Consider the following 25,844-nt stretch of genomic DNA (forward strand, 5'->3'; position numbering starts at 1 on the left):
AAAGGTAATCTAACACAATCACTGCTGGTTCCTAATAACTTTGGCAGTATAATTAAGTAATAGGAAAGTAAAAGGCTGATTACACTTTTTTCTTAAAGCCAAGCTCTTTAACTGAGAATGAAGAAACCCACAAAGAGCAGCATTCACAAAAGAAATCTGTTTCTAAACAAAAAATGGCCATAGTAATGTTACCACCATTAGCTTAACACCAAAAATCATAATGCTTAGCTTTACATTTCAATTCTCTGAAAATTAGTTCTATGAACCTGTTTCAATCTCTAACCCACATAGTCACACACATTTGGAGAATTACCTTAGTCTGTGCATATGAGGTCTTAGATATATCATTTAAAGCTTAAAAATGCCTGAGGATGGGGGCACCTGGGTGGCTCAGTTGGTTGAGCTTCAGACTTCGGCTCAGGTCATGATCTCACGGTTCATGAGTTTGAGCCCCGCATCGGGCTCTGTGCTGACAGCTTGGAGCCTGGAGCCTGCTTCAAATTCTGTGTCTCCCTCTCTCTCTGCCCCTCCCCCGTTCATGCTCTCTCTCTGTCTCAAAAATAAATAAACATTAAAAGCATTTTTTAAATGCCTGAGGATCTTATTACAAATACAGTGACACTTCAAAAAAAATAGTGGGGTTCAGAGAAACACAGCTGAGTTGTGTATGTGAGCAAGTGTGTGGTGCGGGTAGAGGTGGGTATGGAGAAGGAGGTGACGGCCAGAGGTATTTGCTACCGAACTATAAGGTATGCCTACAGATGGGATACTTGCACATGCCCTTCAGGTGGCATGTCCTCATAACACCTGAATATTAAACAGTTTCCCAGAGCAAAAGACTCTGGGACATTCACTAAATCAATATTTAAATTAAAAATTATTCTCACAGCCTCCTTCCTTAAGATTACGCCAATCTTACATTTCAGTCTCCTAGAATATCACATAAAGTCAGGATAAAGATTTTATTGTTGACATCCTAGAATCCTTGGCTTTTACACAAGCAACACTCATATTTTTTCCAGAGATAAATTCTAGAACCTCTGAGTTCTGATCTGCACTAGTGACCACACAAGTATGGACATCTGAGGGGACACTCTGACACATTCTGCTAGTTCTTCCACATGATTTAATTGCTATTCTTACCCACTAGGAGATATAGGGATGTTAATTGACCAGAAAGAAGTGACACATGACATAGTTTTCTTGGTCTCCATTAGCTTTCAAGCATAGTGTTGCCTGTTGACATTTTCAATGCTCAAATGCAGTGAACTATTAAGATAGTTGAAATCTATTTGTCCACAACATTAAGAACCAAACATAAGAAATAGGGATGGAGAATTTTATTCATTCATTCATTCATTCATTCATTCATTCATTCAATAAATATTAATCGCATGCCTACTATAACCCAACACTGACTGATATTCAGTTTACAGCCGTGTATAAGACAGACATTGAATAAATAACTACACATATCATTTATGTATAACTTTGGTAATAGTGATAAAGGAGATGTTCAAAGGCTATCAGAATATGTAAGACAGACTATTGGGACAACTTTCCTGAGTAAAAGACATTTCAACCGAGAAAGCTGCTGTATATTACAGTCAAATTCATCCTACTCTTGATCAACTTGGCAAAAAAAAGTTCAGAGTGTGTTAAATTAATTTATAATCTTAAATGTACATAGCTCGACATGAAAAAAAAATGTATTCTAAAAAGCAAATAGCTAAAAACTACAATCCCAAATGCAGGTTTCCTTATTATTTAAAGTTGATACTAGCTACAACCAAGTCACAGTCTTATATTTTAGTTGCTTTACTACAAAAAATAAGAATAAAGCAAAAAAATCAAGCAAGAAAGAGAGAGAAAAAGGCAGGAAAGAAAAAGAAAAGAAAAGAAGGGAAGGAGAAAAAGGTGAACAACAGTTTTACGTGACTTCAAAAATAATACAAAAGTTTATACCAATGCTGGCCACTGCACTGGTGGCTCCACTGTACTGCTTGGATAAACTGAAACACAAAGCAAACAAAGAGCAAAATGAAAACAAAAAAAAAAAACTCACAAAAATAAAAAAACCCCACAGATTTCTCTTATTTTGATAATAAGGGTATGTGCCAGCTGGGAATTTCTGAAGTATTTGCTGAATAAGAGCATGGCACTACTGACAGATCTCTGAGGAATTCTGGACCAAACATCTGTGCTGAGATGACCCTTCTAAAGTAGCTGAGGTATGCCTAAGATTTACGTTTTCCATGTGTTTCAAACTTTATCAATCTGGACTTGTATATGATTTCTAACTCCCTCCCTCGATTGCTAATAATGACCTTTGACTCTCAGAGTACTTAAAAGTTCCAGAAGAGGGAGAACTGGATTTGAATTCTCAGTTCCCTCATATATCAGCTGTGGGACCTCAGGCAAGTCACTTAACCTTTCTCAGCCTCAGACATCTTACCTGGGATATGAAAATGATGCTTACCTCTTAGGATTGTTGTGAGGAGTAAATAAAGAAATGCATATGATGCACTTAGCATCATGCCCATCCAGTGCAATGCAAGGCATCAAAATTTAGGGTTTTTCTGGGGGGTGTTGATGATGATAGTGATGATGATGATGATGATGATGATGATGATGATGATGATGAAGGTGAAGGAGGAAGAGGAGGAGGAGGAGGAAAGTGACTATAAAAAAGCCTCCTGCAATGCCAAGGCTGGATTAAGAAATTTAATAACCCCAAGACCTGAAAATATTACTAGCCTTACCAATGTAATTAAAAATATGTTTTATTCTTTTAATTAATGTGACACATATATATGTTGCAATTAAAGTAGCTTCTTTCCAGATGTTTCTGATTGCAAAATTTGGAGCTTGTTTACCAAAGGTCTGTCTTCAATCCTTGGTGCCCATCCTTTGCTAGTTCTCTAAGCACACACTTTGTTTGCCTAGCTGGTAATTCAACACTGCACAACATAATGAATGTGAGGTGTCAGAAAGTAAAATCAAAGAAGGTGATTTCTGTGATTAAATGCTATAGCAATTGGAGAATAGGTGTTATAGCCTCTTAATGAAAAACTATTTGACTTCTTGAGCTCCATCTATTCCTGTTCCCCAATCTTTTACCATAAATCCAGGGTCTTCTGTGCCTGATTCCATTCAGTTTCTCCCAGTCATTTTCAACCTGCACTTAATCCCATGCCTGCTTGTCATACAACAAAACAGTGCCCATCCAGGAAGTGACCAGTGACTCATTAAGTTTGCTCCCTTACTTCCACCAACAGTTTGGCCTCATAGATTCCTCTTACCAAGAATTTACTGAGCCCCATGATATTCACATAGATCAACTTCCTCTCCTAGCTTCTGATTTTGGCTTTCCATTTTATTGGCTGTCTTCAGCTCCCTCCCTCAGGTTGGTCATCATCTTTAGTGCTAAGCCCCAAGTCAGCAACCACATTAAATGACCAGTATGGCTCACCAGGAGCCAAGACTGGCCAGTCTTCCCACCCTGAAGCAAGCCTATGTCTATGCAGCATTTCTGGTTTGGAGAGATGCAGAAAACAGATAACTGTAGCAAGAGGGAAGGAGGAGACTACAAGCTTGATGAAGTTGCTGAGTGGAGGTATAACTGAGTATCCTCAAATTGAATATTCTTCCTCACACCTCTCAATTTCCAAACTCATCGAAAGGAAAACAAGCATATGTCCCCCTCCATGTATGTATACTATATATACATATACAATCTATGTATTTTTAACTTTTTGTGATCTTGATAAAAATTCATTTGTTTCAATATAATGAACATGATTGAATCTGACATACTTTTATAAGGATGATTTTCTTTCACCTTTATTCTAGCATTTTATTTTTTAATGTTTATTTATTTATTTTGAGAGAGACAGAGACAGAGAGAGACAAAGTCAGAAAGAGAGGGAGAGAGAGAATCCCAAGCAGCCTCCATGCTGTCAGTGCAGAGCCCCATGCAGGGCTGTATAACCCAACCATGGTATCACGACCTGAGCCCAAATCAAGAGTCGGACATTTAACCAAGCCACTCAGGTCCTATCCAGCATTTTAATACATGCACATTTTATGTTAACATGTGTAACTGTATTAGACTCCATAAATTTTAGTTTTCTTACACATAATTAGGCTTTATCTACCCTATAGCAATATTGTGAGACAACACATATGAGATACATATTAATACAGTTAATAGAAGGAGAACACAGGATCCAAACCCATGTGGTCTGATCTCAGAGCAGAGCCTACGGCTAGCTCACTATAAAGAGTACTCAACAAAGGTTGACTATCATTGCTACTATTATTGTAACGATCACATTCATGTGGAAAATTAGAAAATTCAGACAAGCCAAGAGAAGAGTTACCCTCAGTCCCTTTCTTAGAAACCACAATTTTTAATATATTGGTACTGTTTTCCCAGACCCTTTTTCTACATAATATTTTCTCCAAAAATAGTGTTATACAATGCTTACTATTTTTAACCTGCCTTTATATTTAATATATTGCTGATACTTTTTCATTTCAATAAATACTCTCAGATTTTATAGATTAAAAGAAAAGAATTGTATAGGTGACTAGACATTTTGGTACCTTTGACCAGGTTTCCTATCTTTGATAATGATTTTAAAGCCTATATTCCTTTATTTTATTAGCCTTGCTCATAGCCTCTGAGGCTCATAGGAAAATTCTCCAGTTTACTGACTCCCAGGAGGACTTACTTAACAGAAGCCATAGCAGACATAAGGCCTTAGAAATACAAGGGATTTTCTCTCCATTACACACATTTTAAAGAAGAAACAGCACTTCATAAAATATTCTTACAGCACAGTTAACCATGGGTTTGACTAAGAGCTTGCAACTTAGCCCTCACCTGGCTTAAAACCCATATGGGAGTTCCTTGTGGATGAGAGAGAAATAGCTCAAGCAGGAAGTGAGAGAAATTTCACCAGGACACTTGGAAATACAAAATTATGAAGGCAAGAGGGCAACTCACTGGAAGCTTAGGTCTACTGAAGCACCACAACATCACATATGCATCTTGGTACCAAATGTAAATAAGAAGGGTGCTCATTCATTTGTTCATTCATGAATCATTTTTTAAAAACACAGTTTGAGCCAGACATCAAATGTGTACATGCCAAAGCTCCTCATGCACATGGATCTTTATCTTCACCTTAGGGTAATTGTCCTTGGTCCGCACGTGCACACACACACACACACACACACGTATGCATATGTACAGGTATGTGTGTGTGTGTGTGTGTGTGTAAGCTATCACACTCCATACAATAGTAGTAATCATTTTATTAGTTATTAAAGTGGATTTGCTAGCCACAGTCATTCATTACAAATATGTATCATTGTAATGGATTACAGTACAGTGTTGTCTACACAGGCTCTAGTGCTTATTTCCCTTTATGCTAAATATCCCCAAATTGCTAAGACATCTTGAGCAAATGTGTCCACATAATATAGAGGACTGTAGTATTTCTTTTCCCTTATTTATCACAGCACTGTTTCAGGTACCACTTACTTCCCCAACTTTCTCTCCCCACTTCAATTAATCCAAAGGGAGGGAGGGTTATAAGATGATAAACCATATGATAAAACTTATTGCACCTGTGTTAAAAGCAAGATGAGTAAGAACATCAAAGAAACCTACACTTACGGAGCATTAATGTGCCCACCACTATAGGACCATTATTTCATTAAATCCTCAACAAACTTTTTTTTTTTAAATTTTTTTTTCAACGTTTATTTATTTTTGGGACAGAGAGAGACAGAGCATGAACGGGGGAGGGGCAGAGAGAGAGGGAGACACAGAATCGGAAACAGGTTCCAGGCTCTGAGCCATCAGCCCAGAGCCTGACGCGGGGCTCGAACTCCCGGACCGCGAGATCGTGACCTGGCTGAAGTTGGATGCTTAACCCACTGCGCCACCCAGGCGCCCCCTCAACAAACTTTTTGAAATGAACCTTGTCCATTATTTTCATTTTAAAATCCAAGCTGAGATCTAGAAAATCTAATCGCTTGCCATTTTTTATCCTCTATAGTGGACACAGTGAACATCCAATAAAGACGTGCTGATCTGTTCTATTTTTTTTATTTTTAAGAAAATTCTGGGGCAGAGAATTTTAAAGATGATCTCTCCTGTTTCCAGCTGACTGCACAGGTCTTACCATCATCTCTCCCACCTCCATATGATGAAATGATACACAGTTTTTTTCCAATTTAGAGAGATTCTGGACTCTAGTGTGATGTCCTTTGCTTGGTCTCTCCACCAAGAGCACCCCTTAGGAGCAGAGCTGAACTCTGGACCCTGGAGTTCCAGCATCTTCCTAAGGAAAAAGCCTTCATTAAAATAATCTCCTATAGGGGAGAGTCTTATTTTTATGCATTTGCCATTGTTGGTACACGTGCTTCCTACAGCTGAAGGTGAGACCAATTTGACCAATATGTGAGTAGTTTGCTTTTTCTCTCCAGAAAATGAAATATAGAAAAATAATCATGGGGAATTTAATTTCTTCACTATCAGTAAATCTCCTGACCATACATTCATCTTAAAGCCACAGTGGTTACTTAGAGATTAGGTTCGTGTGTGTATGGGGACTAGTATGTTTACTGAGCTGTTTGAACCCAATTACAGAAAGACTCCCAGTAAGCACAGCCAGAAATATGGTCATAGGAAAAGGAAAGAAAATAATGAGGTATCTCTTAGGAGAATACGGTTTATTTTCTGATTGGTAGTTTAAAAAAATGGGGAGGGTATTGAAAAATACTGGCACACAAGCAGTATTTCTCAGCCAGTAATCTAAAATAGTTTTTAACAAAAAATCTCACCAGTTGCCTTAATCTCTCAAAATTGCACTGTCCACACTACCTCAGGAGAGAAACAGTCTTCTACTGGACAGACACATAAAGACTTGACCTTCATGCACTGTATATTTATATTAAGTTCAAAGATCCTCTAAGAAAATAAATGGACTAGACACATATTAGTGGCTCTACAACACCTCAGCAAGTTTGCTGTGGTTGTTAATTGCTGCTACTCAGACAGGAATGTAAGAAGGAGAAAGGAGAGGAAAAAGTAAATAAATACAATGTGGAGCATACTATAAATCAGGTCATATACTAGAAAATATACAAAGTGTCTCCAGGAAAACAGAGAGTATGATCTATATTACTAATAAGGACACCAGCTCAGATATATTAAATACTATCACAAGGGCACTGAGCTGGCAAATAGAACAGGGATGTGAACAGGCACTTCCTGATTCTGATGTCTGTTTCACTTTCTGTCTTCCCCAAGGAAGCAAAATCACTGATGCCTGGCCATGACATAACTTTTGGGTAATTGGCATATATACAAGGTAGATGCAAGACCAAAAGAAGAAGAAGAAAAAGTTGTGGGGCTGGTATTAAAGGAACAGCTCTTGGAATGAGGTGGAGAGCATCATGGCTGACTGAGGGAGATGGGAGACAGAGAACAGTTTGGAATGAGAGCAGGGGTATCTGCAAGACTGCAGTAAATAAAACTGGCCAGAGGAACATTGTATACTGACCAGATGAACTGGTAAGAGAAGGGGACCTTCTCTTATTATCAAACATTTTCCTACAGGCCAGTAGAACTAAGGCTAAGTTCAGCAATTGCTTAACCATGTCTCCAACTTTAAGGAACACACAGCTGGGAAGGAAGGTGCATAGTGGGGCTCAGGTTTTGAGGTCCCCATTCCATTGCCCATTAACTATGGGATTATTTTCTAACTTCCTGTAGTTTAAAATCTCCTCATTATAAAGTAGATATCATAATACCATTCGTGAAGAGTTGTTAGTCCTTGACATATATATTAAAAACTGGCTTGCAGCACAGGTGCCTAATATATGATTTGATGGTGGTGGTGATAGTTGTGCTCTTTGGGGTACTCAAAAAAAAAGTGAAAAGTGGTGAGACAAAAGAGGTAATAAGCTGAAATAAATAAGCATGTCTCTTTTTGTTGGCATTCAGTTCCTGCAAGTCAAATAAGTCCCAATCCTGACTGCACATCAGAATTAGTTAAATATATCACATTATATTAAGTATATAATATACAGATTATTATATAATGTGATATATTTAATATCATATCACATAATACATACATATTCCACTACATACATACATACATACATACATACATACATACATATGTATATGTAATGCTCCACTTACTTCCCCAGAGATTTTGGTTTAATTATTCTGGGGAGGTGCCTAGATTTCTGTTTCATTTAAAACTGCTCAGTAAACTCAATTTGCAAAAAAGTTTGAGCATCACCATTTAACAGGACAACTCTGTGCAAGGGTGAATCCACCTGAAGTCTTCTAAGCCATGGTGAACCCACCTGCTAGAGATAAAAGATGAAACAAACATCCATTTCCATATGGTCTCATATTTTGACTCTGGGCAGGGTAGGAGAATATTGATCAGCAGAGTCTGGAGTCATACAGCCACACAGAATCTCAGTGCCCCCTTTTTAATAAGGGCTAGTGACTGCCTTACGAACCCACGTTCATATCCACTGTAGTAAAGCACCAAAACAGATTAGCCAGTTTTTATGCGTTACATGCTATGATTCTGAAGAAAGAAACATTTTAATGGAGGAGATGTGATATTTGGAGCACAAAGACCCGGATTCATATCCATTCATTTAGTCACTTAGTTCACTCCAACTCTGCTAAATTCTACCACATACAGATGTTCCAGCCTTAACTTCAGCATGAGCACACCTGGGCTGGAGGCCTGGTGCCACCATGGTGGGCTGGTTGCCTGTTCTGTTATTTGGGGCACACTGAGCAGGCCGTTAACTCTGAAGCCAACACCCTGAGAGCTCTGAGAATCACTAAATATCAAGCTTCAGACCCAAATCAAGGAAGAATGCAGATTCTACCAGCTAGCTTCTCCAATTTTATCACAGGCAGAATGGGATGTTCACTGCATTTTTTTAAATTAAGCAATAATACAACAGAAATATGATCTAGGATCCCTGTTGCTAGAAGTGATGGTGTGGAGCTGTACTTTTTTTTAAACAACTCTTGTTTTAACCCTTTACAGAATATGGATATTAGAGTTTTAAGAATCTGTGAACCAGGCAGAGGTGGGGGTGGGAGGGTAGAGGAAATATCAAATATCTTTTAAGATATTTTAAAGATATCAAATATCTTTAAAGATATAAAATATCTTTTAAGTACCAGTTAATTGAAATGGTCAGTGGGATATTCATCATTTGGTCCAAAGTGAAGACTTCCATATCTGCCTTGGCATAAATAATATCCATTCTTAGGTTTATTGTGAAGACTAAATGTGAAAAAATATATAAATCACCTAGCACAATACATGACTCCAAACCATAACTATCAGTGTACGTGTATAATAGTATTTTTAAGCAAATATTGAAAATCTTACTTCTAAAACTTCACTCACATACAGGCAACAGGATCAAGGAAAAGAAGCCATTTTGTACCAAGTGGATATGTTTATCACTATTTTATGCCAACTGGATATGTTTATCACTGTTTTATACCAAGTGTATATGTTTATCATTATTTTATACCAAGTGGATATTTATTTACTTGGTATAAAATAGTAAAGAGGACTTGGCACCACTGATGACAATGCCACATATTAATAACAAAGCCATGCAAGCTTAACCTGAGCCTATCCTGTGAATTGGAATTTATACTCATTTGGGTAGAATTTGATGCTTCAACTACCTTCCTTCTAACACATGTAGCACGTAATGCACCAGGTAGATGCAATGCTCTGCCCTGCAGTATCTTTTAATCTAGTAAGGAAGACAGATTTACCAAGAAAAAACAACAATACAGTGCAACAAAGCAATGAAAAAGGTGAGTGGAAAGTAATGTGGGAATGAAGATAAAGAGGAGCAAACTGGAAAAAAGAAAGCTCTGCAGAGATGGCAACCAATCTGGGGATTTGAGGGATTAATAGGAGTTCATCAGGAAAAGAAGTGCTGAGGCAAAATGTTAGGATGAAGATGTTGATCACATTTAATATATATAAAGAAGCTTTCAAGCTTATTTATGTTTATTATTAAGATTTTTTAATAGTCCCAGCCTGAGGAAAAGCTCTAGATTATGCCATGTGAGCTGTTTTCATCAAAACCATGTCAGTAGCCTTTTATGTTATTTACTGGTTGAACATATAGATGTTAAATAATCTGATATATGTCAGGCTCTATGCAGGAAACTGAGGATGCAGTCAAAGAAAAGAGAAGCACACTCTGTCTTTTTGAAGACTGATATCTAATGGAAACATCAGATGTTTAAAGAGTACTCAGTATTTGGAGGAGCAGTACGGGGTACAGAGATTGTTCCATAGGTGAAGGGCAGGGGATGCTTTTATATATAACTTCATTGTGCCTCAGAAAAAAATGGGAATGATAATCATCATCTTACCTAATTCCTAGCATGATCTGTATAAGTTATAACACACTGGAGAGTCTAAAGTGTATAAAGATATAAGGTGACAATATTACTTTTGTCACTCTCCCTATTTAACTATTTAAAAGACCCAACAATTAAATTTTTTCTCTTAAATATAGACAGATATTTATCAATGGAAAACTATGTCTTGAAATATCACCCCATCCACAAGAAGTGTTTCGCATCAACTACTTACATTGTTTGTGAGCAATCAGTACAGTGATTATGCTTAGTGTCATCTAGTTTTCTCTTTTCAGAGGAAATATAAATAAATGCCACCTGCTATGCAATGTGCCTGCACTCATGGAGAATGAGGACAGGACTCAGAGATCTCTATTTTATGTCCTGAAAACTGCACTTACTAAAGATTTCTCCAGCAAGGCCATAAAATAATGAAGCAATAAAGAACAGCAACAATCCCAGTGTAAGCAACAAATATGGACAGAGTCCAGCCTGAAGTCTCTTTGAAAAGTGATTCAGAAGAGCAAAGGGGCAAAGTCAGTAGATTCTGGAGCAAGACTGTTTGAGTTCCCAGCATGCCTGCACTGCTTACTGGGTTACTACTTCAATTGTCTATACTCATCTTTACTTGTCCCTAAAAATTGGAACAATAATAGTACCTACTTTGAGAGCTTTTGGAAATATTCATTTAATGCATATAGGCAAAGTTTTTAGTTAGTGCCTGGTATGTACTAAGTGGTTCTATCTATCTATCTATCTATCTATCTATCTATCTATCTATCATTATCACTCTTAACTCATAACTCACGATTACACTTTTAAACCTACCTCTCTCCTAATGGAAAGCAACTAAAGGAAGTACAAGTAGCTCAGAGCTCTTGTTTCTTGTTGGAAATGGCGGAATGCTGCGTGAAGTACAATTAGGCATTGACAACCTTTTTCCACTTATTAAAGGGAACACTTAATCAATTTCAAACTCTCTTCTACCTGAAAAAAGTTCTCATTTCAAAATTTAATCACAATAACTTCTCCAAAGTCCTCCCCAGACAACCTCAATGACTCCTTTCCACGTGAGGTTGTCTGTCTAAAGAATGTAGTTACTTAGGTTAGTAAAATTCCATAGCTAAAAATGAGTTGGCTGAAAGGCAGTATCACATGTTGCTGTATTTTTCATTCTCATTCATTATTTCTTCTACTTCCTGAAAGGTAAGGATGGGGGTGTTACTTTTCATTTGGATTATAGACTATGTATATAGATTTTATATGTTTGCAAATATATAAAATTCCAATATTGCAAATTTAATAAAAGTCAAAATGGGAAAAAAAGATGAGCCAAGCCTCATCATATTACTTTTCAATCCTTTGCAAAGCAATCCTAATGCTACGTATATATTTGAGATTCCCTAACCAGAATTCACTTTGGCTGCAGCATCCAATTGCATTAGAAACTGCCTTGAAGGAGGCTAGAAATGCAACCTCGTGCAATTAAAGGAAAGGAAAGTACCAGAAATGTCTGCCAGATCATTTATTTTCCCATAGATTATCTTTCCAAATGTGGATTAGCAGGAACATTTTTATGCTGACCTTGCAAAATTACTGCAGCAAATCATATGTGAAACATGAATTTGAAATTTTAAAACCAGTGTACTTGGAGAACGTGAAAGTAAGATTTTAGAACAAACGAACAGTTCTATACATGAGTAACTTACTAAGTCTCAACAAAGCACATTCAAACCCAATTTTAAAATTGCTATAAAAAGTTGTGATGCTTAAGCTTTGTAGGCCAGTGATCCTATTTCTGAGCTCTTAAACTATTAATCATTTTCTATTCTCTTAGATTTTGGAAGAAAGGTTATTCCAGCTACAGAATTGTAAAAAACCTTCTTTTCTTGAAAAAAGAAAGAAAGAAAGAAAGAAAGAAAGAAAGAAAGAAAGAAAGAAAGAAAGGACTAGCCATAATTGTGTAATGTCTCAAGAGAAAGACTCACAGAAAGACTCTTTAAAAATGGAGATGGTGGCACAATCTGTATTTGTGTTCATTTTTACCCCCTCTAGGTTTCCTAGTCCTTCTCCAGTACTTTATGATAAGAAACGCACCCACACACCTAGCAGAGCTAGACAGACAGGAAGGCTTCATAGGATAGAGCAGGAGTTGACAAACTTCAACATGTGGGCCAGATCCTGCTCACCTCCCATTCTTGTAAGTAAAGATTTATTGAAACAGCCATGCTATTTATTTATTGCCAATGACTGTTTTTGTGCTACAACAGTAGCTGTGAGTAGTTATAACAGACAGTGTGGCCTACAAAGCCAAAAAATATTTATTATCTTAACCTTTATAGGAAGTTTGCTGACCTCTGATTATAAAGGAAAAAAATAGTGTGTTAAGAAGAAGGGAGGAGCACCTGGGTGGCTCAGTCGGTTGAGAGTCCTACTTCAGCTCAGGTCATGATCTCCTGCACGGAGCATACGTGGGTCCTCTGCCCCCTCTCTCTCTGCCCCTCCCTGCTTGTGCTCTCTTGCTCTCAAATATGAATAAAATTTAAAAAAACATTAAAAAGTAGGGAAGAAAATGATATTTCTGGAGATATCTCATCTATTAATCACAATCATTGGAAATCTTGGTGTTCTTTCTCTTTTTTTAATGTTTTTATTTATTTTTGAGGGAGAGAGAGACAGCATGAGCAGTGGAGGAGCAGAGTGAGATGGAGACACAGAATTTGAAGCAGGGTCGAGGCTCTAAGCTGTCAGCACAGAGCCCGATGCGGGGCTCAAACTCACGAACTGTGAGATCATGACCTGAGCCGTAGTCTGACGCTCAACCGACTGAGCCACCCAGGTTCCCTCGTGTTCTCTTTTTATAAATTAAAATGTGTGTTTTTATATATATTCTTCTCAGCTTGGGCTATTGTCTCTGAAAATAATCACCAAGGTGAGTTCCAATATTTCTTTCTTCAAGGTTTCAATTCAGTCATATACTATTCTGCGAAGCCTTCTTTAATACTAACAAATGGATCTTCCACTTCTTTCTCTGTCTCACTCACATTTATTCCTGTATTTTTGCTTATTTTTTGTTTATATTTTGTTTATTTATTTACATGTCTGCCCTTCTCCCTAAGCTTTAAGCACCTCTAAATTAAGCATGGTGTTTTAATCATCTTTGTATCTCATCTCTTACATGCTGCCTAATGTAGGTGCCCAGTGAATGTCTGTTGAAGTGCGCTGAAAAAGTAGTAAGCAGAAGTGTTAAGAAATTAACTTACCTAAGGTTACACAGCCAGCAAATGATGAAGCTGGGATTTGAAGCTATATGTGAAAACAAGTCAAGTGATCTATCCATTTATTTTACTGCCTCTAGTTAGCCCAGTGGAGTTTCCATTTTGGTTCTGCTATTGATAATGTGGATTTTAGTGTCCTTACTGTAAAATAAAGATATTGTGCTATAAGATGTCTTTCAAGATCACTTCTCTAATATTCTATGTGTTCTAGGAGACTCATTTCACTAAATCATCTCAGACACTACTAAAAAGAATCAATTACAGTAAATGGCTATTTTGTGGTTCACATTAAGTCCACTTAAGATCATCTAATAAAAACACTTTTTCAAAGAAGGCACCAATCACCCCCCTGATAGAAGGCTGTCAACCAATTTCAAATGATGTGAGGTCTTACCTGTTTGTGCACCAGCAGAGGCAAGGTGGTTGGTGTTGTGAGTACTCCTGAAGAAATACATTCAGTGATAGAAGAGGAAGGTGGATTGAATGACCTCTTAGGTATGTCCCCGCCTTCAGAATAGTATGGTGTGTAACTCATTCTTATTGATATTCCTATCATTCCACAAAGTGAGCCATCTACTTGGAGCTGACAAGTGGGCATGCCTTTGCTGAACAGTTCTGCTTGTAATTTATGCTAAGTCAATAGCACCTACCGAGTTACTTCTGTCCATTGCTGTTTGCTTTACCTTCTAGAACAAGAAATCAATCCAATCAATGGGAGGGAGTATGTGCTATTTTAGATTGGCAAAGCCAACATCCATTCTCTACCTATTTCCTTCATTATCTCCACTATAGATTTTGAAAAAGCTAAAGACTTGTATTGCTTGACTTCCCATCTGGAAAGGGTGACCATATGATTGAATCTTGGCCTATAATCTGTGGATGGGATGGAAAGGAAGTCTGCAAAAGCTTCTGTGGACATGACAAACAGGATAGATTATTAGTGCCTTGTGTCCTCTTCTCCCCATCCTGTGAAGAAAAAGTACATGATGCCCAGATATGTAGAGGCTATCTTGTGACAATGAGACAAAGGCAAAATTTACAGAGACGTCAGCCCTAATAGCATGTAAGCTTACCTCCATGATAAGCTTGATATGTGAGAAAAATAACTTACTTTTGTTTGTACTACTAGGTACATTTCTGCTCGCAGCCTAGATCATTCCTATCTGGTAGAGACTGCATAGGGTTTATAAAATTTGGAGCCAGACACAACTGGATTTCAATCACCATCCTGACACTGTGTGACCTTGGGTAAGTAAACATCTCTCTCTAAAATGCAGTATTTTCATTGAAAAAATAGAAAGAACAACAACACTCAAAGTCTTGTTATGAGCATCAAAACAGATAACACAGGTTATAGCACTGTGGAAAGTATGTGGCACATAGTAAATGCTCAACAAATATTGTATGTTGCACATAGTGTTATGAGTTGAATTATATCTTCCCAAAAGATATGTTGACCCCCAATACTTTAGAAAGTGAACTTATATGGAAATAGTGTTTCTGTAAAAGTAGTCAAGTTAAGATGAGGTCATCAGGGTAGGCTCTCATCTAATTTGAATGGTATTCCTACAAAAAGGGGAGATTTAGGCACAGAGACAGATACACACACAAGGATAATTTCATGTGAAGATGACATAAATTCAAGTAATATATCTACAAGCCAAGAAATGCTAAAGATTGCCAGCAAATCATCCAGCAAAGAAGCCAGAAGAGAAATGTAGAATAGATTGTCCCTTACAGCTTGCTCAGAATGAACCAACCCTGCAGACCCCTTGGTCTTAAACTCCCAGCTTCCAAAACTGGGAGACAATGAATTACTGTTGTTTGATCCACCCAATTTGTCATACCTCACTATGGCAGCCTTACCAAACTAATATACCTGAGAAAACACTTTTTGGGAAAAGCTTCTTGATTATATCACCTCTCAGCTTTTCTTCTCCAGGTTGACCAGCTCAAGTTCCTTTAATCATTCCTCATGTGGTATGAACCAAATGCATGCGCTCACTACAAGCCTTAAATTAGTAATATGTAAATAAGATCTTCACTTTATTAACAAAGCTAGAATCAGGATACAGGAAACAGAATATTGATGGATCAGGAAATCATTTCCAAGGGGGATGGTTTACAAAACCACATGTATTATGAATCCTCTTCTTTTTGACTCGAACTTTAGTGACCAGATAAAGTTCTGTATATGTAAGGTCCAGGAGAATTACTTCACATAAAGTGTTTTTGTGAAATTTGAAAAAGTTACTCTTTCTTTTACATTTTATTTCCATCCTTGGGAAAATTATCTTAATACTCAGATTTTATTAGAAAAAGAAATTTCACTGCTCAAAGTCAGACAAAAAAATATATATATATAGATAATATATCTAGACAAGAAATATTAAAGGAGCTCCTGAGTGGCCCAGTCGGTTAAGCGTTTGGCTCTTGATTTTGGCTCAGGTGAATGATCTCATGATTCTCTGCCCTGACAGTGTGGAGCCTGCTTCATATTCTCCCTCTCCCTCTCTCTGTGCTCCTCTCCTTCTTCTGCTGTATCTCTCTAAAAATAAATAAACATTTAAAAAAAGAATTTTTAAAAAACTATGCTATCTATATTGTGAGTGATGTGCCCTGCAATATGGAGCTCTAGTGCAGTGTTCAACCTGCCCAACCATGAACAGCAGTTCTAATGTGGCCCACACTAGGGTAATCTTGTTTTATCTTCATGAGTTCTGAGCAGCCTTACATAACAAAACGCCTAACTGCTGTAGAAGGAATTCATACTGACAAATATATGCCAGTATGGCCGTGGTGGAGATCCTCCAACATTTACTGGATTAGAAGCCAAGTAAAAACTATACACAATGTCTTATTTATTTTATCAGGTATGATTTTCCCATTCAGTTTATCTCAATGAGTATACACATTTTCCTTGAAGTAACTTAAATTCCATGGATGCCTAAAAAAACAATGAGGCCAAGATAAATCTTTGATTATTCAGGCTTTGAAAAAAACGCAAACCAAAATTACCAAGGCCATGCTCTTCAAGAGCTTTTTAACCTGAAGTGTTAATGGGTATGTTCCAGGGGGCTTCATAAACCTTTTGAAATCACATGTAAAATGTTTGTGTATATTTGCATTTTTCCAGGGATGGTCTCTATAGCATCCATTGGATAGGCAAAGGGTAACAAAATGAGTTTAAAACCACTTGTTATTTAGTATAGAACCTTGAGGCTTTTCTCACCAATATCTACGTGGAAGAGTATGTCCAGGCAGACCTCTTGAGAACTTGCCCCTGACCACAGATGCTGCGATAGCCAACTCTGTAAGATACTCATACTTTAGGTATAATCTTTCATTCAATTCCATTTTGTACTTATCAAAATTTGTTTCAATCAAATAGTATTTATGGAATATATTTGCTCCTCACTTGGTCTTTTTTTTTTTTTTTTTTTTTTTTTTTGAGAGAGAGAGAGAGAGGGGCAGGTAGGGGCAGACAGAGAAAGAGAGAGAATCCAAATCAGGCTCTGCACCATCAGCACGGACCCCAAAGTAGGGCTCGAACTCATGAATTATGAGATCATGACCTGAGCCGAAACCAAGAGTCAGATACTTAACTGTCTGAGGCACCTAGGCGCCTGTCCTCATTTGGTTTTTTCAATAGTCTAAAACATAACTGAAATAATGTAGGCTACCAGTGAGCAATACATCTAGACCAAATCAATGTTTTCCTATTCCCGTCTTTAAATACAAGAATTTTTTTTAGACTCATAGTGTTGTATCAGCCCATCTACATCTATTGAAGAATTTTATTTTTTCTAAGCCCTAGAGATTTCATTTTTATAAAGATTTTCTGAGGACACAGTACACTCCATTATACGGAGCTCTTTTTGTCAGAACCAATAGGAAATAATTCTCTGCTTTGAGTTCCAGGAAAAATTATGTTTCTCCAGAAAAAAAAATCGTTTCAAATCTTAGAGTATTGTAAATAATAACTCTTACCATCTTTCCTCCCTTTCATCGGCTGCTAAAGGACGCAGAGTCAGGTTTTATATTTTCTTTGAGCAGATATACAGGATCTCTGTGGCATACATTCTATATATTATCTTACTGATTACATCATCTATTTAAACTCTTATTATGTTATATATATTTCTGATTATTTCTCCTAACTGTATTCTTATTTTACCTTACTATATTATATTCAGATTTATAAAACAATTTCAAATTGTTCCTAAATTAGACTGGTAATACACATACATACATAAAATATATGTAAGTAACTAATGCATGGAACTCATCTACTGTGGCCAGGTATCTGACCTCTCTGAACTTTATTTTTTCTACACTTAAAACTAATGGTACATATTTCATGGGACTATAATGTGTATAGTAACATTTGATTTATTAATATATTTTAACTGAAAGTTTGGAACAGAGTAGGAACTCCATCAATATTTGTTCTTTTACTGTCCTTCTAAAGAACTTGCAATTTCAATAAATTAGTAGTCAGCAGAAATATTAATTTGCCAGTAATCCTAGGAAAGTGGCGATTCTGATCCTTGGCATGAGGTGAATACTTAAAAGGATCTTGCCTCAGCAGATTTAAGTTGAAACACTAATTAGAACAGACTATAACAATGGGGGAGAAGTGGAATAGACAAACTGTGTCATATGTAAATCCATATAGTTATTTAAATGCAATCATAGTTGTCAGTAACAACAGCTCCTAGGCAAGAAGTTTTTAGGGCCGAAATATCAGGATCACTGAATTCAGATGAAGGTTTATTAAATTGCTTGGGGCAAACAGGGCACATCTTTGTACCGAAGGCACTCAACATATTCCCGTAAACTTTACCTTTACAAATGTGTATTGATTTCTAAACAAATGGGCCAATACACGATGGAAGAAGGGGTTCCAACAAACCAAAGGAAGACCTCTCCTTTTTTTCTATAGCATGAAGTACAAGTGTTTTTCTTCTATCAATTTATAAAGCACCGAACTAGAAGTCCTAAAACCTGATTCCAATTACAGTTCTAACATCTTCTAGCTCAAGAGCCTTGGGGAAGACAGATAGTTTCCTCCTCTATAAATAGGAGTAATAATATACATACCTCACAGGGTAGCTAGCTGTAAAGATTAAACAAAGTGATATATATCAGGCACTTGGCAAAATGCATGACATGTAGTACTCAAATGACTCTGTGTGTAGAAGAGGGAAATGATGGAAAGAATACACCATAATGAAACCAAGTGAAATTATGGAGTTGTTTTGGTCACTTGGTGATGTGTCAACTTGGCTAGACTGAACTGCAGCTCCCAGAATTCCATCTCTTGTATATTTCCATTAGAGTGAGACACAGGAGAGACTCCTGTGGAGACTGTGGGTGCAACTGAAGCAGCAACCATTTTGTCACACACAGATTTGCTGGCTCACCTCATTGGCATAGGCTGTGGCTAGACCAAGGCATTAAGATATATTTAATGTCTTAAAATAACTTTGTGGTCATCATATTTCAGATATTCCCTGAAATGCTGGGAAGGGGTAATATGCCACCTGGCAAATGTTCATTAAAACAGATTATGTGAAATTTTATGAAAGAGGAAGGCAAAGGGCTCATAAAAATTACTGGTAGATAATAGGTTATCAAATAATTTTATTTTTGTTTTAAAGTTCTGAATCTCAAGGATGACTAACGAGAAAACACAGAAGAGTTTTACTCCTTTCTCCTGTACCCAGGATCCTTTCCTCTTCCTTATAATACACATTGTTCTTCCTTCTTGCTTCAGAATATTCAGGTTCTCCCATCATACTAGATGTTTTTCATGGGCACTTAAATATGTTCAACTCTTGGCCACATCTTTAAAAAAAAACCTCTCTCCACTTAACACTATGTTTCTCTCCCTCTGTTTACAACCTAACTTCTCAAAAACAGTTATCTCTACTGTGTCCATTATGTCACCTCCCACCTACTTCTCAACTTACTTCAAACTGGTTTTTGCCACTTGTCTTAGGGTTATCGAAAATTTCCAAGGCCCTTAAACTCAATGGAAAGTTTTAGTTTTACTTAGCAATACAATTTGAAAACCATAGAGATATCTCACACTCCAAATATCCGAAACTGTACTGACATTCTTCTCCCCAAATCTGGTCTCCCCCAGTGTTCCTTCCCATGGTGAACAAACAGCACTGCTGTTCCCTCAGCTGCACAAACAGAAATCTGGAAGTCACTCTTAACAATTCTCCCTCACCCTCACACATGCATCAGTCATCACGTTTTGTTGTCTAGTTACAAAATATCCTTTGAATTCATCTTCATCTCCCTATTTCTAACAAGACCATCTTCATTCAAGTCATAATTATGGTTTTTAACTTTTTTATCTCCTTCCGCTCAATTCTACTCTCCTCTCAATAATTTTTAGTGCTGTTGTCAGGATGTTTTGAAAAAGGAAAAAAGGAAGAAAGAAAGGAATGAAGGAAGGGAAATGACAAGGGAGGGAGAGAGAAAGAGAGAGAGAAGGAGCGAAGGAGTAAGAAAGGAAGAAAGAAATCTGTTTTTCCATTTCTTTGCCTCTACAATGGTTTCTAGTCAAAATCAAAGGCCTCCTGTTCTATGGGTCATATTCTTTCCTCCTCAGACCATGGGGCTTACTCTTCCTCCAAACCAGTCTCCACAGAGCAATCGTAATTTTATGAAACACAATGTGCTTGATAACCTTCAAATGCTGATCACTGCTCTCTGAATAAAATCTGAAATCCTCCAGGTTGTGTACGATGTTTCTGTCTTCATTTTTTCTCCACTTTTCTTGGCTCTCTGCTCTCCCGCCACCCTGGCCATGCTCCATCCTGTCTCAGAATGCTTGCAAAGGCCGATTCCTCTGTTCTTAACAGTATTCTTCCAAAACTCTATCATTCCATTTACTAACCAATTCCCACTACTCCTCTAGCTCTCAGATTTAACTTCTGTTAAGTCTCCCCCAACCTCCCTGACATCCTAGGTATAAGGTCGATCAGACATTCCTGGTATAAGAACCTCAGCACCCATCGCACTCTTATTTATAGCACTTCCCACAACTGCAACCCATTAAGTGCTCACATAGAGCTTCTGGGAGGTCAGAGGCTGTGTCCAGCTTGTTCTCCACTGTATACTTAGCATCTGGCACAACATAACGTGTAGTTCTCAATAAATTTTGAATGAAAATGCCAATTCAATCATTATTCTAAGTCCTCAGTGAAGTGTTTACATAGAAATATCTTCCTCTTTAATATATGAGTAAAACTGCAACATCAAAGAAATTCCACTAGGTAAAAAATGTATCGTAGTGAAAGATTTTAGTAGCTAAGTCTTTGCATTAAAATCAAGTGTTCATTGCATTATAGGTATTCAATTAATATTCAATATGTGAATTATAAAGGTGTATTAGACTGGCTATAATTTTTTAAGCAATGCAATTACGTTAGTAAATTGAAACTCAAATCATGCTTGCATACTGTTCTCCTTTTCTCCTCTTACATTTTGTTTATTTCCCTAATTTGGAGAAGGAAAATGTACCTTTTTTCCCCTAAAAACATTTTCTTCCTGACAGAATAACTTTGCTTTCAGGGATGAGAAAAATGCTATTTGCTGGAAATAGGAAGAAAGATTTCTTATTAAAGTGAATCAACTTTGGAAAATTGTTCTCACTGACACCTTAGAAGTGTTGTCTTTAGAGGAACAGGAGCAAAGAATTAATCTCCAGACCTTATAACCAACTGTCAGTCCCCAAATTTACCGCATGTCATGTTACTCACATTTGCAAACTGGAGGCGGCCACAGAGCCAGCAGACCAGCCATCGTTAAGTAGAGTTCCAGACTCTCTGAAAACTTCTATTCCTACCAACCTCACTGAAGCTGGTAACTATGCAATTAGGTTTACTCTGTCAACTTGATTCAAACAGCTTTTACTTTCTTTTCCTTCTTTTAACAAATAATTTAGGGGCATGTGCTACAAAGCAAGCATGAGTTCTGCCCTATGCAGGGTAACATTTCATGGAAATAAGTGATAAACACATTAAGCCCTGCTTTAATTCACAATCTACAGGGTTCTCCGGCAAACAGGATGGTATAAGCACCAGCAGGATTTTCTGGCAGCCAAGTCTCTTTGGAGGTAGTGACAGCTGAACTAGGAGATGAAGAAGTAAGTGACCTAGTGATACAAGAGCACAAGGGACAGAAGGGGTTATATGACAGTACAAAAGGCAGTCGTGATGGTAGACAATTCAGAGACTCTCTAGTGTAACTGGAGCATGAGAGAAGGTAGGATGAGGAAACAGGAAAAAAAAAAAAAAAGACCACACAGGGCCTTTTCCTTGAAGCCATTAAAACTGTGAAGCAAATGTGACATTTCTGAGAATCATGCTTGGGGATAGATGAGAAGAGGTAGGATCCCCTGAAGAGGAGGAATATACTTTTCACCCTATTTCTTCAGCATCCTGCACAGTGTCCCAAACATCAGTGTGTTTGATAAATATTTTTTGAATATTCTTTGTGAACAAGTTAGAAACGTGCTGCATCGAGGGATCACCGAATCATCACTCAGTTATCTATAACTCACGTGGAAGAGTTCAGATCATTTCCAAGGAGAAAGATAATAGAGCACAGGGCCTAAACACTCCACAGTGGAACCAAAAGCAGGGAAACTAAATTAAGAGGGTGAGGGTAACTAAGATAGAGGTTTCAGACTCAGTAGTAACTTAATAGTTACTCCCATCTCCATAAGTCAATTTCTACAGCATGAAATGTAATTACCATAAATGTACATAATAAAGACCAGCTTTTGCTAGGCATTGCACTAAGTGCTTTTGGTTGGGCATTGCTTTTCATTCACAAACGTTTACTGAGTATTCACAGCCTGTGAGGAAGTGTGCTGGCCCTGAATGTACAGTCCCTGTCATGGAGCTTATACGGTAGCCAGATAACAAAGAACAAGGAAGGTGGGGGGAATGACAGTATAGCACACTCCCAAGCTGAGAGACAGCAGAGCTTAATTGTCAAGAGCATAACATTTGGAATCAATACTGCCTGGCCCTGAATTCTTCCTTGACCACTTGTCTGTGGCTGTGTGACCTTGGGTAAGTTACATAACTGCTCTGTTTTATTCCTTTACCTACACAATGAGGTTAATAGTACTTATCTATCTCTCTGGGTTATATGGAGTATTAAATGAGTTAATGGCTATGAAGAGCTTAGAAGAGAGCCTGGCAAATATTAAATATTATTATTAGCAAATATTCTTATTGTTGATGTATTATAACAGTGTTATCAATAATTGCTATGAAGAAAACTCAAAGCACGGTAATGGAAAAGAGAACCAGACAATTCCAGAGTAGGAAATATGGGTGGGAGGAGATAATTTAGATAAAGGTATAAGGATGTATCATTTCTGAGGAAATGACATTTTGGCAAGAGACCTCAAATAAATGAGACATTGAGTGATATGAACACTTGGAGGGAGCATTCCAGAGACAGAAGAATGAATACAGGACATGCAAGGGCCACTGGCTGGCCACCCACTTGATTTGATGGGATTAAGGAAAAAGAAAGAAAGAAAGAAAGGAAGAAAGGAAGGAAGGAAGGAAGGAAGGAAGGAAGGAAGGAAGGAGGGAGGGAAGGGAAAGAAAGAAAAGGAAAATAAAAGGAAGAGAAAAGAAAAGAAAAGAAAAGAAAAGAAAAGAAAAGAAAAGAAAAGAAAAGAAAAGAAAAGAAAAGAAAAGAAAATTCTGTGACCAGAAATGGGTGAGCCAGGCAGAGAATGAGGTGAGGTAGGTAGGAGAGGTGAGCAAGTGTTAATTCATTTCAGGCCTTGTGGGCCACTGGAAACATTTTAGATTTTTCCTGAGATGAGAGAATGCTACTAAGGGGCTGTGAATCAAGATGCAGCATAATCTGGATATCTTTTTAAAAAGACCGTTCTGGGGTACCTGGGTGATTCAGTCAGTTTAGCATCCAACTCTTGGTTTCAGCTCCGGTCATGGTGTCACAGTTCGTGAGTTCAAGCCCCATGTTGCACCCTGCACTGACAGCACGGAACCTGCTTGAGATTTCTCTCTCCCTCTCTCTGTCCTTCCCTGGCTTCACTCATTCGCTCTCTCTCTCAAAAAATAAATAAATAAACATTAAAAACTTTAAAAAATAAAAATAAAAATAAAATAAAATAAAATAAAATAAAATAAAATAAAATAAAATTAAGAAGAATGTTCTGACTACACACAGAGAATGTACTAGCACAGGTAAGGGTGGTAGCAGGCAATTCCTGTTGTACATTTAATCCACACAATCAAGCAAGTAAGATAAACATTATTGCTCCCATTTTACAGTAAACAGCAGGAGGCTCCAAAACAATTTATCAAAAGGCACACAGGTAGTTTGATGCTGGATCCATCGGTGTTTTCTACTCCATAGGAAAACCCTCCTGGCCTCCCTGACGAGGTCAGATGTTCATGTTCTCACTGCTGCATGTTCTCCTTTATAGCACCTATCAAGTTTAATGTTAGACTAGTTGGGTGACTCCTTGTCTCACATCTAAGAGCAGTGGCAGTGCTTACCAGTGTGTCCCCAGGGTCTTTCTAGCACATACAGCACGTGCTCAGGAATTACTTGTTAAATAAATGAATAAATTGTATTGCTAAAGCAGAGGGGGTAGAATACGGAGTATATAAATAAACATGGCAGCAAAATGAAGAAATCGGAAGTTAAATTTAACATATGAACAAGAGAATTCAATATCTATTATTTTTTTATGTTTATTTATTTTCGAGACAGAAACAGAGCATGAGTGGGGGAGGGCAGAGAGAGAGGGAGACACAGAATCTGAAGCAGGCTCCAAGCCCTGAGCTGTCAGCACAGAGCCCAATGCAGGGCTCGAACCCATGAACCATGGGTTCATTACCTGAGCTGAAATTGGACACTTAACCAACTGATCCACCCAGGCACCCCTCAATATCCATTATTTTTAAGTCTTGGCATTATTTTTCAAATGATCATTAGTAAAAATAAGAAAATGTATTTTTAAATGTTTATTTATTTTGAGAGAGAGAGAGAGAGAGAGAGAGAGAGAGAGAGAGAATGCCAGCGAGGGAGAGGCAGAGAGGGAGAGAGAGAGAGAGAAGAGAGACAAAGAGATCTCAAGCAGGCTCCACACCCAGTGCAGAGCCCGACATGGGGCTCAATTTCATGAACCATAAGATCATGACCTGAGCCGCAGTCAAGAGTCAGATGTTCAACTGACTGAGCCACCAAGGTACCCCAAGAAACAATATTTTGTAATCAAGACAAATGAAAAATCTGGCTGGAAATCATTTGAAATCATTAAAAAAACAAAGAAAAAAAACACAAGGCATTAAAGCACAACAGATATTTTCCCAAATTTCTTATTGTATAATTATTTTAATGATTTTCTAAAAGTTGGCCATGCCAAAGAATTGCCGTTATAATATTGCAATGACAAGTGATTATATTTGCACAGTGCTTTCCAATCTACAATGAAATGTTGCATATATTACTTCATTGCTCATTCAGTAGGTACTCAACATTTTATCCATTTAAACACACACACACACACACACACACACACACACACACACAGTTTCTGGATCATTTCTTCAGAGATCTCCTTTTCAGTGGCCTTGATAAAAGCTGACTGTGAAATTTTATTAAATTCAGTCCCCATTAAGACTTGGCATTGTTTGAAGCACTATCAGATGATGCTGAGCTAAGAAAGGGCACCTGCTCTTATACCTCTGTCTTCATCAAACAGCACTCCCAGTCTTTCTTTTTAGAGGTGGAACTGATAACAAGCTTCTCTTTTCATTGGTATGTGAAACCAATTTCCATGCCTTCATTTTCTTTTTTGTGCCAGATACTAAATAGATGAAAATGATTCCCTGTTCTCAACCCCAACACCTCTGAAATTAAGCCCTGGGAAGCTGGTGGTAACTTCCTAGGCTGTTTGGAAAAATAACTCTACTGATTCTACAGGAACAAAGATTTGGCTATTGTTACACCATAGCACATACACAGCTGCTAGGACATGGTGAAGAGATGAGGCACAGTGTTGCCAAATGTGCCATTATAGTTGT

At 37.6% G+C, this 25,844-nt stretch overlaps 1 protein-coding gene across 9 annotated transcripts in view; it reads right to left on the reverse strand.

Moving 5' to 3' along the window:
- Positions 1–25,844, reverse strand: part of DLG2 (discs large MAGUK scaffold protein 2) — a 2,057,646-nt gene that overhangs the window by 778,226 nt on the left and 1,253,576 nt on the right. The gene's annotated exons all lie outside the window — the stretch shown is intronic.

Source organism: Acinonyx jubatus, chromosome D1 (assembly GCF_027475565.1).
Source record: "Acinonyx jubatus isolate Ajub_Pintada_27869175 chromosome D1, VMU_Ajub_asm_v1.0, whole genome shotgun sequence".
Classification (NCBI taxonomy): Eukaryota; Metazoa; Chordata; class Mammalia; order Carnivora; family Felidae; genus Acinonyx; species Acinonyx jubatus.